Raw genomic sequence first — 13002 nt, forward strand, 5'->3', positions numbered from 1 at the left:
TCAAAATGTGTTGTGAGATTTCAAAGCATCTTTTGTCGTGTCTAGTTTCGAAGTCTGTATTCATGTATTCAAATGTATGTATTTCATAAGGTCATTTTAGAGTTCGAAGCTTAAGTATCTTAGCCCTTATGTATTTTTTGTGTGCTTCTGATAACTCCTATAAATAGGGGTAGGATTAGGAGTTAGATTAATTTTTTGTGAACCTTGAAACACTTTACTCCTTCATCTCGTGTACTCTTTCAGAAGCAATAAAGACCCAAACAGATTATATCTACGTTTTGTGTTCTTGATTCAATTCATACTCTGAATTCATTCTACACTTGATTCATACGAACTACATTTAGTATCAAAGTAGGATTCTTTCAGTTGATTTCTGATTTTCTCGTGTTTAAAAGTTTTGAATCGCTATTTTCGATTCAGAAATATTCCGCACTTTTGATCTAGAAAATCTTTTCTGATCAACTGTTTTGATTCAATGCTGCTTTTCGTTTGATAAATTGAGTGTTCGTTGATTGTTTTCGGAAAGATTCATTCATTAGATTATTCTTTCTGAAGCTTTTCATGATTTGTGTCCGTACATTAATGGCGAACTTCAACATGAATACGATGACTGGTTTCTCTCATCTTCTCGGTTCTTCAATAGAAATTCTGATGTTGATTCTTGAATATTACGAGCAATGGGCGGATAGAATGGAAGATTATCTCAATGGGATCGATGAAGATCTGTGGCGCTGCATTACAAGTGGAGACTATCGTCCAGGGAGGCTAGAACAGGTTGGAACTGTTGGTTCCTCTGCTGATGTTGTTCTAGCAAGCAGACAAACAAAAGGCAAATGACAAGAAATACTTGCAAGAACTTCGCGATGCTCTTCCACCGGTGGTTTACAATTACGTACGTGGTTTCAAAACAACAAAGGAGATCTAGGATACTTTGAAAGAGAAGTATCAGGGAAGTGAGAAGACTAGAAAGAGCTCTGTGAAGCAATGCTTTCTCGAATTAGGAGAATTCAAGCAGAAAGAAAATTAAACTATCGCACTCTATTGTGATCGTCTTAACGAGTTGATCTTCAAGTGCAGTCGATATGGAGTCAATCGTTCTAATCTTGAGTACAATCTCACCTTCTTAATGGGACTTCAAAAGGAGTGGAGAAACATTAATTTGATGATCAAGACACAACAGAGCTTCGATAACTATTCGTTGGGAGATCTCTATAATGTTCTAAAAGCTCATGAATGTGAGATCAACGAAATAGTTGAAGAAGGAAAAATGAATTTGGGAGGTCCTCTCGCATTGGTTTCGAAAGTGTCAGGAAAAGAGTTTGAAGTCGAATCTGATGAGATTGATAGTTCTGGTGATGAAGGTTTTCTCATGAATTCGGAAGATGAAGCTGTGGCTTATTATTCGAACAATAAAGTTAAGAAGTTCTTTAAGAAGCCGTTAAATCCGAAGTTCGAAGGAAACAGTGATTTCAAGGGAAACTCATCATCTGGGAAGAATGTTAGAGAAGAGTTGAAGGTTGAGAAGAAAGAGAGTAAAGTTACTGGTGAGAAGGTGGAGAAGAAGTTAAAAGGAGACTCTAGTTTTGATTGCAAATACTGCAATGGTGCGGACCTATAATAATTAGTAATATTCGTCTTACTAACTAATCCTAATGACTAAATAAGATAAATAACACAACGATCATATAATTAATAAACCATTTAATCACTATTTGGTTCGTAATATGCAAGCCTTATTTTATTAATTAATCATAATGGTCATGGTAATCAATTAGTTGTACACAATGTGCACATAATACTATCTTAAACATTAAAGTTCATTAATGTATTATCTAACCTTAGGCTTTTTTTCCACCGCCATGCATAACAATTTATTGGTCGTAAAGTAATTATGATTTAAATACATATAATCAGATTGGTCTTTCTACACCATATATATTTAGCAATATATGAATGAAAATCAGAACTTTAACACATAAAGATCTTCAAAACAACAAACATAATAAATTAAACAATTAATAAATCCAAATTATCAACCATAATCTAAAAGGTTTCATCTATATCAAAGCAAAAATATTTGGGATTAGCCCACAATCAAAGCTAGAAAATAAAAAACAAACATAAATGAATTGTTAAACATTGTAATTAAGAAACATGAGGAATACATTATTTTGGATAGATCCTTGGATAGAAGAAACACACATTATAGGTTCAGATCCTACGCTTGGGTTGTTTAGAAAGTGATATGCATGTATTCGTCAGTGACCGACTAGAGATGGAGGTTTGGTCGACTTGCCTTTGTCGACTAGCAGTAGCAGGTTAAGAACATGATCACTTGGTCAACCTTAGTAATGTAATGTTGGACGTTAGTCTAGGCAAATGGAGTTGAAATTTATATCCCAATGGTGATCATTCAATCAACTTGACTAGACAATGAATTGATGCAAACATGCTTCTGGTTGATGACATCGAAGGCAAAATGGAATAACTTTGTGGCTATGAAGGTTAACATTTTTTTTGGATGATTATGTTCGGTGGCGGACGCAGAAGGTTTTAGTAGGGGTGACACTAAAAAAAATTTCCGAAAAAATCTAAATTAGTAGTGGCACTCGTATTTTAAGCCGGTGCACCTAATAGAAAAAACATAAAAAAACATAAAAAAAAAAATTACACTACATGGCAGAATCGGAGCAGTGGCCCGGGACCCCCCTGGCACCACTAAGGTCCGCCAATGATTATGTTGCAGAAACTTCCAGTCAAATGCAATCTTGCTAAAAATGGGTGTCGATCTAGACTCCATTTTGATGTAGCATTTGCGATCAGGATATGGAGACTACAAGTCATAAGTTCTTCATGTGTGATTTTGGGAGTGGTATTTAGTCTTAACTATGAGCCGATTTAAATTAGATTCGATGACCTTTACGGATTATGATGAATCGTGTCTTGGGTAGATTAGACGCACCTTACTTCCAAGCCAATAAAATGTCTTAAAGCAGGTTTGAGAGTAGTGAAATCTATAAATAAATAAATAAATAAATAACATCTATTTTTTATTTTCTAGGCTTTTGTTTTTAATATACTTTTTTCCATTTAAAACAAAATTGTCAAACTTATTACTACTATTGATCACTATTTAGTAACATTTTTTTTCTCTATAGTAATTATTAGTAAATAAAAAATAGTAAATTCAGTTGAATAACTTCCACCAAAGATATTATATTTTCTTTAGATAAACCAAAATTTATTATATTTGCATCGAAATGAAACCAAGTAATATATATTATTAGTTTACCAAAAAAATTAAAAAATATGTCAACGTCATAATGAGTTATCATTAAAGACCAAAAGAATATTATGTTAAGCTAATTACTTAAATAAATAATAATAAATAGAGATGGATAAGATCCGGATCTAATAAAGTTGTGAAAACATTATAAGCGAAATTGTTGATTGTTCAATACTTCAATTTTATTAATTTGAATAAAAATAATACTTGAGTTAAATATAATCTTTTATGATTGTATGTCTAAAATTCTTTAGCATGATAACATAATATAATCATTTGACTTGGCATATGTGCAATATTGGTCATATATAGAATTCTGTAAATGTATTTAATTAACTTCAATCTTAAAATATCTACGGATATGAACAAGATAGGATTTTGAAAAAACTATAAATTTGATCTATGTGGTTTGCGTTTTTTGTGGGCTTTTTTTGTCATGTGCTTTTAGGATTGTAAATTTCGTATATGTGATTTGCCTTTCTACGGTTTATGAATTTTCAACGGATTTTGTTTTTGGTACATCACCACATTGAAATAACTAACTTGTCTTTATGATATTTTTAAACTTTTTCTATGTCACAAAATTACCAAAAGAGTTATAGCTTACCGATATCAGCTGTTGTCCTCCCACTCGAAGGTCGAAGATTCAAGTCTCGTATGAGGCATAGGTGGATTAAGGAGTATTATACAAGTAGGTTAGATTTGTCGTTTTAAAAAAAATATCTTAAAAAATTTTCTTAAATAAAATATTATGGGACCCACAAGCACCTCTCTCTCTCTCTCTCTCTCACTCATAAGCACTTCATGCCATTTTGTGCCTGTGGTTACTTCTTGACGCCTTTCAACTATGACGAATCAACATCCTAGCTACTATGTTTGTTCATTGTGAATCATAAAACGCTACAAGCATCACCAACGTGAATCACCATCCTAGCTACTATGTTTTGAAACCCTGACATCTTTGTCGTGTTCCCTTCTCTGATCATTATTGTTGTCGAGAAGCATCAAAAAACCCTTGTATTGTTGATGCCATGGCTGAGATGAGGACATCACAAACTCACCACAATGTGTCATCGGAAGAATAAGTGGTTGTAGGAGGTACTCATAATTATATCATCCCATTATAAAATCCTTAAAGCTCTTTCCAATATTTAATCATTATTTATTAATAGATGAAAACCCTTCAATGATTATCAGTTAATATAGGGAAGGTCTGTCCATCATCTTCTCCACAAAACATTCATACAAAGCTTTCTAATCTGTCATCTTCATGCTTCAACATCATGTCCATTAGATAATAGTGTTGGTATAGTGATTTCCCTTATATCGGAACCTAATGCTTTGGATGGACAAATACTTGAAAATGGTGGTATGAGGGTTGAGTTTGGCGGCGGAGATGAGGGTCTGAGGGAACCTATCACACCCACGGCCGAAGGAAACACCGGGTTGTCATGGATCACAGTTATTGAGCATACATTGAACAGTACAAAAATATAACATAAATAATGAATGTATCATTACTAAAAAGAGATTACAATGATATTTAGAGTTACAATAATATGATGCCTTAAACAGTAGGCTACTTAATAAAACTACACTACTAGTCTTTAGGGATTGCGACCCCACAACTTGATGAGTTCACAAGTTTACAACATTTGTATCGAAAGTACCTTTTTGTATCAAAAGTATGTCTACTGAATATGTACTTTTATATTAAAAGTATGTTTACTAAGAGCATACTTTTATCTAATAGTATGTTTACTGATAGTGTACATTTATCCAAGAGTATGCTTATTGAGAGTGTACATTTACCCAAGAGTATTGATATGTGTATATTTATACACATAATTATACATCATAATTGAATATTTCAATTACTTTTATGTCCTTATTAGAACAAAAGATACTTAATTTGCTATGAATTATGTTGTAGGGACAAAAGTCATGCGTGGAGCAAAAAGGAAGCTGGAAGCTGGTAGCCGGATACTTGAAGTTGGAAGTTTGGATGAAAAGCTCTTAAATGATGAAAAATATACCCAACACAGCGTGGTGGACCCACCACGGCGTGGTGACTTGAAGATTCCCGATCAATTTCGAAGACTTGTAGAACACAGGATAAACACGAAGACCACGGTGTGGTGAACCCACCACGACGTGGTGATCTGATTTCGGGAAAACTATATAAAGACCTCATTCTCCTCCGAATTGGAACTTTTTGGCTCTGAAGAATTCGACACTTTTGGAGGCAAAACACTAGTTTTAAGGCTTGGAAGCAAGGAATTCAATCATATCATCGGAAGTAGGAGAATTAAGACAACCAATCTTTACACCTTGATTTTTAATTAGATTTTACCATGCCAAACTCTTTGAATTTCGATTTTGTGATCTTGTTTGCTGAAATCATGAGCTAAATTCTCATGACTTTCGTTTAGTGTAGGATGGATTGATTAATTATGGTTGAATTTATGTATTGGATTTAATTTGTTTTGGTTATTTGTTGATTTAGCTTATTAAAGAACCTCAAGTACTTTTGATAGCTATTTTATCTACTTATTGTTGAATTTGATTAAGTTAGTATGACTATCTAGCTTAGTTGAATTTGAATCTTATGATCTTATGAATTGCAAAATTGTAGGACTAGAGTTTTGAACAAAGCCTAGGGTTAAGTAGAAAAGTGGGTAAAAAGGTATAGGAGCTAATATATGACGACAAATCATATATAGAATTGAATCAATTAACTAAATTGATCAATCAATTATAAGTCTAATCAATTCGAACCGAACACTAGTAAATTTGTAAGTTTGTTTGTTTGATCACCGAATAAATAAGCTAGTTTGCTAAAGGATTAAATTAGTGAATATTAATATGGTCATCTTAGGAATCGGTAACTAAAGAAATTAAATCCATTGAACTTCCATAAATCAACCACAATAACAAGTAAATCCAAAGCTAAACGAAAGTCTCTTACTCACCTTGGTTAATTCAATCTTTGTTCTTTTGCCTTAAGTTTAGTTTTAGCTTAATTAATTGATAATAGTTAGTTTGGTAATTTAAGTTACTAGTATTGAAAAACTAGAAAAACAAAACCTTTTCTTTAATTTTATTAGTAATTAGTTAGTAGTAGAATAAAGTTAATTAAAACATCGTTCCCTGAGTTCAACACTTGTTCTTACCATAGCTATACTATTGCACGATTAGGTATACTGCCTAGTGTGTTTAATAGTCCAGTGAAATAAAAATTAGTTTTATAAATTGAAAACTTGGATAAATATAATTACACATTAAATACAGTCACACCCCCAGACCAGAACGGCGGAAACGTTCGGGGGCGGAGGACGTCATGTACAGTATCACAACAATGCATAATAGTAAAACAAGCAACAACATCATCCATTGCATTAATAGTATAATGTTAATACAAGTGTGCTCTGTATAGTTTATAAGACACCAAAAATATGAATCAAAATAAGAGATGAGTCTTGAACGTGCTCCATCTTCTCAAAACCTGGTCATCGGTACCTGTCTATTGGTGACCTGAGAATACAAGTTATTTTGAAAGCATAGATCAACATTAAAGCTGGCGAGTTCATAAGTATTTTAGTGTCATTGTTTGTATGAAAGTGTTTGTAAATGTTTGGTGTAAATGTTTGTAAGTGTTTGATGTAAATGTTTGTAAACTTCCTAGAAAATCCTATATTTTCTACCAAAGTAGTCTTCTATCAAGACCCAACTGTTCTTTATGTTTGTTCTTTTGTAAAAGTGTGTGTTTTCCCCTAAGTATGACTATCATTACCAAAATATAGTTTTCATTACCGTTTATGTGAGAAGATCACAATGTGAATGAAGTGGGAAAACAAAGATGTACTGTAGTTTTATCTAAGTAACTCCCAATGTACTAACTACCTTAAACCTGTTTGTTTAATTAAGGTAAAATGTGATAAGATTGTAACCATACTTGATCGACTAGTATAACACAACGTTCGAGACGTCGAAATGATATGACATTCGTCACCCGTAGACCTGCAGGTCCCACTGTAGCTAGCAGCAAGGTGTGGGATGGTCAATCCCATATAGATCTATACACAAATTCACGCTCTCCCTCCAGGAGAATCTGGGTACAAAACGTGACACAACAGTATATTGCCGAGCCATGAAGTAGTATCTCACATTAATGTTATAGTATTCTTGTATTTGTATATTATGTTCTATTGTAGTGTATATTCTCTCTGTCTAGTATGTAGTATGTTCTCTCTGTCTAGTGTATAGTATGTTCTATCTGTTTCACTTTATAGTGAGTATTGTTTCTCGTTATAGTATGTACATGTTTCTCGCTATAGTATGTTTTAACCGACTCATGTATGAACTGACTCTTGTATGTTTCATTGTTCTAGAAATAGTAGTAGTGACTTCCTAAACTATACCTATTATAGTTTACTAGTAATGTTGTTTGTATGATTGAACATGTTTGTACACCTTTGCTACTCAAAGGTATTGAATTGAAAGAAGAACTTTGATATCTATATACATACACATAATATATATAACTAAGATTCAAACGACATTCAGACAAACAACCGATACCCTAAGTCCACAACCAAACAAGGAACCGGAAATAAGGCGAGTTATCAGTCCTAAGTCCTTTCAATCCTACTTATATAACTATATCTATATAGACATGATTTTGACAAAATATCAGTTTAAAAGAGTTTGATAAAGAGTTTTGCATATAAAAGAGTTTGTAAAACTATTTGAAGCAATTTTTTTGAAAACACAGTTTGAAGTATAAGAACTCTATTTGTTTGATAGTTATTAATCACATATGATTGATATAACAACTATAATGTTATCAACTTGTATTCTCCCACATAAAAGCATTTAAAATCATTTAAAAGGTAAGTTAAGGGGGGGTATGATCTCACCTGCAGTGAGTTATACGAATGTAAGATCGGTTGTAGGATGCTAAGTGACCAGTGAAGACTTGAGCACAACGGATCCTAATAAGCATATAATGACACACATATATGCATATAATTAGTGTTTAAACAACTAATTATGATAGGAAACCACCCTAGGAACTAGGAAACACTTAGATTGAAGTGTTAGAAGTACTTAGGATTTCATAAAAGGGGGGGGGGGGGTTTACGGCCACACTAGAGTGTGTACGGCCAAGGGGTGTACGGCCACTTGTGTACGACCAGGTGTGTACGGCCATGGAGTGTACGGCCGTACACTCCATGAAGTTCATGTCCAAAAAGGTGGTCTAAGGCTCTATCTAGCATCCTCTAAGTGTCCATGATCTTGCGTTGGAGTATAACTTGAGTTTGAGGCCAAATATGCACTAAACAAGGGGTGTATGGCCATATGAAGAGTGTACGGCCGTACACTCATTGTGTTCATGCATTTGAGGTCGATTTTAAGATGAAAATCAAGTGTTTCTAGAGTATGACAAGCATAGGAAGAGGTACTTATGAATTACAAGCCTTTAGGGTTGCTTAAGGTCCAAGAACTTAGTAGGTGTTCTTGGTGCTCTTGGTGAAAGTGAAGAACACTTGAAGATCTACCCAAAAAGAGTAATTTCATGGATGAAATCAAAGGGTGATTCAATATCAAGAAGGATAATCACAAAGAAATGGAAGGCGTTCTTGCATTTTTGAAGATCTAGATGATGAAAGTTGATGATAGTTGAGAGAGAAACGAGTTTCTGAATTGGGAGTGTGAAAAGTGATTAAAAATGGCTAAGTCCCACATATATACATGAGAGTGTACGGCCAAGAGGGGGGTGTACGGCCGTACACTCCTCATGAAGGAGTGTTTGGCCCTTTTGATAAGTGTTGAACTTAAGGAACACATTTCTAAACCCTAACTTTGAAGGTACTAGGCTTAGAACACTCAAACAGACTCTAAACAAAGCTAAAAGATAACAGAAACGAGTCTGACTTTGATTGAATTGAACAGTTGTACAAGATAGAAATTGCAGGTTGTCACAAATACGCATCAAGTTTTTGGCGTCGTTGCCGGGGAACGATGAAATTTTAATTACTATTATTCTGCTATTTTATTAGGATTAATTATTGTTTCGTAAGTTTTATTTTTATTCTAGGTTTTATTTGCTTTTGATTCAGCACGACGTGGCAAATTTGACCACACCGTGGCATCGTAACAGTAGGACGTAATTTTTCGTTTTTGTTCTTTTTACACGTTTCCTTTATTTATTTGCAAATTGTTTATGACCCGCGGATCAAAGTCATCTTTGATTCCACCATTTGAAGACCCGGAATCCGCTTTTCACAAAAACAAAGACAAAACCGAAGGAGAACGCGCTACACCGAAGAAGTCACCTTTTAAGAATCTTAAGTCGGTTTTTGGCAAGAAGAAGGGAAAAGTGGGAGAATACAGCAAAGCTCCGAAGGACGAAGACACAAGGAGCAATCCAATGAAGGAAGACACCGAGTACGAAACAGAAAAGGAAGGAAGCGAAATAGAATCTGAAACAGAAAGCGAGCTAAAAAAAGAACCCGTCAATACAATGGCGAACATTGCGGACCTCTCAATGGAGGCGTACAAAAAGAGAATTTGAGACGACACCGGTCCGGGGCTTGTGCAACCCACCATACCCGCCACTGCCACATTTGAACTTAAGGGGCACATCCTTACTGCATTAAAGGAGATTCCTTTCACCGGAAAGGATCATGAAGACGCTTATAAGCATCTAGATGAAGTCAACGACATCGCCGACTACTTCAACATTCCAAATGTACCAAGAGAAACGGTGTTGTTGAGGATGCTTCATGTCACTTTCAAGGGAGCCGCGATGGATTAGCTGAAAGCACTACCACCGGGCGCGATTACTACGTGGGAAAAAATGTGTGAATTGTTTTTGGAACAGTTTTTCCCACCATCCAAGGTGGCTAAGCTCAAAAAGGCCATCGCCAATTTTGAACAACAAATAAGGGAGTCGTTGTACGAAGCATGGGAGCGCTACAAAGGCCTGATAAGGAATTGCCCACAAAATGACCTCAATGTGCAACAAGAAGTGTCGATCGTTTATGATGGGGTAAACGTCACCACTAGACTACTCCTTGACTCTCAAGGCCCCTTAACAAAGAAAAATCCGGCAGAAGTTAAGGAACTCATTGAATAATTCTCTAAGCACTCTAGAGAATACCATAATCCGAGGAATGACGTAACTAGGGGATCAGGAAATGCTGCTTCGGAAGATATGTCGGCAGTATTGGCAATGCTACAAAACATGGATAGAAGAATGACTAAAATGGATCAAACTATCCATGTTATTCGGGTTGGGTGTGAAAACTGCAACGTTCTGCATTTGACTAAGGATTGTGACCTTGATGAGAATGGGAACCGGAAGGTTCAAGCTTGCTACTCGAGTGGAGATCGTTTTGATGAAGACTGGCGAAAACCCAAGAAAAAATGGTTACCATATGGTGAGTATAAAAAGGCAAAGGAAGAAAAGTATGAACAAAAAGGAAGAGGCTTTTACCAAAAAGAAGAACCACCGGTTGAAAAGAAATCTGATTTTGAGACTATGCTCACCCGATTTGCAGCCGCATCTACAAAAAAGGCACGAAGGAACTGGAGCAGCAATTAAAGAACAACAATTAATGATGAAAGAGCAACAAATAATGATGAAGGAACAATAAGAGGGTGTTTGTTTTTTCTCCGCAGATCTGCGTGGGCTCTTTTGTCTGCGCGGCGCAGACCACGCGCACACTTAAAGGTTTGCAGTGTGTTTGTTTTTCTGAAGTGCGCAGACATAAAAACGTCTGTGCGAGGTCTTCACCACACAGACTTGGGCCAACCTCTTCTAAAGTCTGCTATAGTTTTAAACCTAAAAAAAAGAACGCGTCATTTTCTATCCGCCTCCTTCGTCAAACGTCCCACCTAGTCCATATTTCTCCACCCAACAGAATCTTCTCCATCTTTAATCCGGTCGAACATCACCTCCGATCAGCACCCCCGTTGCCGCCCTCCTCTTCGATCCAAGGCGTCCAGCGACCCGACGACATCTCGACCAGTCGACAGCCGCGATCAAGGCCGCCAGCGAACAGGTTTCACAGATGCCTTACGTTTTTTTTCCGGTTCCAACATGAAATTGAACATTAATCTTGCTGGGAAAACTCTTTAATGTACTGCAAATCTTGTTTCTTGCTTCAATTTCTTGTTAATTGTTTCTTGCTTCAAATTCTTGTTTCTTGCCTTACGTTTTTTTTTCCGGTTCCAACATGAAATTGAACATTAATCTTGCTGGGAAAACTCTTTAATGCACTGAAAATCTTGTTTCTTTCTTCAATTTCTTGTTAATTGTTTCTTGCTTCAAATTCTTGTTTCTTGCTTAATTTCTTGTTAACTATTATTGCTGGGAAAACTCTTTATAGCCTATTTTGCTTTTGCTAAAGATCAATAATTATGAAAATTAAGATTAAACCAATGGAAAGAAAGTCTTGCCTTTTTTTTTCTTGTTTATGTTCAAGTCATCAAAATATTCACAAGGTTTACACCAAGCCATTTACTGGAATAATTTTAATTCAGAAATGACCCTACAAAGGAATATAATATTGTATACATAAACAAGTTGATATAGATCAAGTCTTTAAATATAATATATTAACACTGCATTTCTTGTTTATAGACAAAGGACATTAAAATTATTTTGGAAAATCACACTTTAATCTAAAAATTCATAAGGCCAAAAGGTTGAAAATAGTAGAAATAATGTTGTGAATGCTATGAATGTTGTGTTAAAAATGTGAATGTTTTGATTTTGTTGAAAATACTTTTTATTATCTCAAATTGTTGTTGCTACAATACCTTATAAAATTATTATTGTCTATGATATATTGCTTATTAGAAATGGGAGAAAAACAACAATGGACCAATGAGCATTTAAAATGCTTATTGGATACTTGTATTGAAGAAGTAGAGAGTGTCGGTAGAAAAGGATTGAGTTTGCAGAAAGACTCATGGATAAGGCTTGGAAGAGTTCTTAAGGAGAAATTTGGGTTTGAGTTGAGTCAAAAACAAATGAAAAACGCATATGACAATCTGAAAGCCAAATACACAGGATGGGTGTATTTAAAAAACAAAACTGGTAATATGGACATGCAAAACTTCGGAATGTCATTGAGCGTGCTTTTGGTGTTTTGAAAGCACGCTTCCCTATATTGAAGAGGATGACATCATTCCCGTTTGTGACACAAAGAAACATTGCCATGGCATGTTTCACGCTTCATAATTTTATAAGGAGAGAAGGACTGAGTGATGAGTATTTCGCACAATTCAATGAACCCAATGTCTCGTTTCGAAATAACAATATGGCCATTGATGATGATGAAGACGGGATTCCAACACAAGGTACTGCAGCAGACCGTGAATATATGACTCAATTACGGGATGAAATTGTTGATCAGTTGATGCACAATATAGATTGAATTGTTTTAAATGAAATTGTTATTGTAAAACCAACTTTTTTTTATTGTATGACCAATTTAGTTGCATGAATTTTATTTTCAATGTTATAAGACTATTATTATTAAAATTTTGGTGTTGAAAAATCATTTTAAGTTTGTAAAATCATTTTATTAAAAATTCAGTTTATTTCAGCAGCCTGCAGACGTTAAAAAACAAACAGTCTTCTTATTGCAGACTGCAGACGTTTGGTCCACCTCTTCTGCTGCAGAGGCTTGCAGATGTAGTCC

At 35.0% G+C, this 13002-nt stretch overlaps 1 non-coding gene across 1 annotated transcript; it reads right to left on the bottom strand.

The window, feature by feature from the left end:
- Positions 1-10196: 10196 nt before the first annotated feature.
- Positions 10197-10303, bottom strand: LOC145141641 (small nucleolar RNA R71). The gene has a single exon (XR_013722834.1). It is a non-coding gene; the product is annotated as a small nucleolar RNA R71 (small nucleolar RNA).
- Positions 10304-13002: the final 2699 nt, after the last annotated feature.

This window comes from Lactuca virosa, chromosome 9 (genome assembly GCF_052849685.1).
Source record: "Lactuca virosa cultivar CGN04683 chromosome 9, Lactuca_virosa_CGN04683_v6, whole genome shotgun sequence".
NCBI lineage: Eukaryota > Viridiplantae > Streptophyta > Magnoliopsida > Asterales > Asteraceae > Lactuca > Lactuca virosa.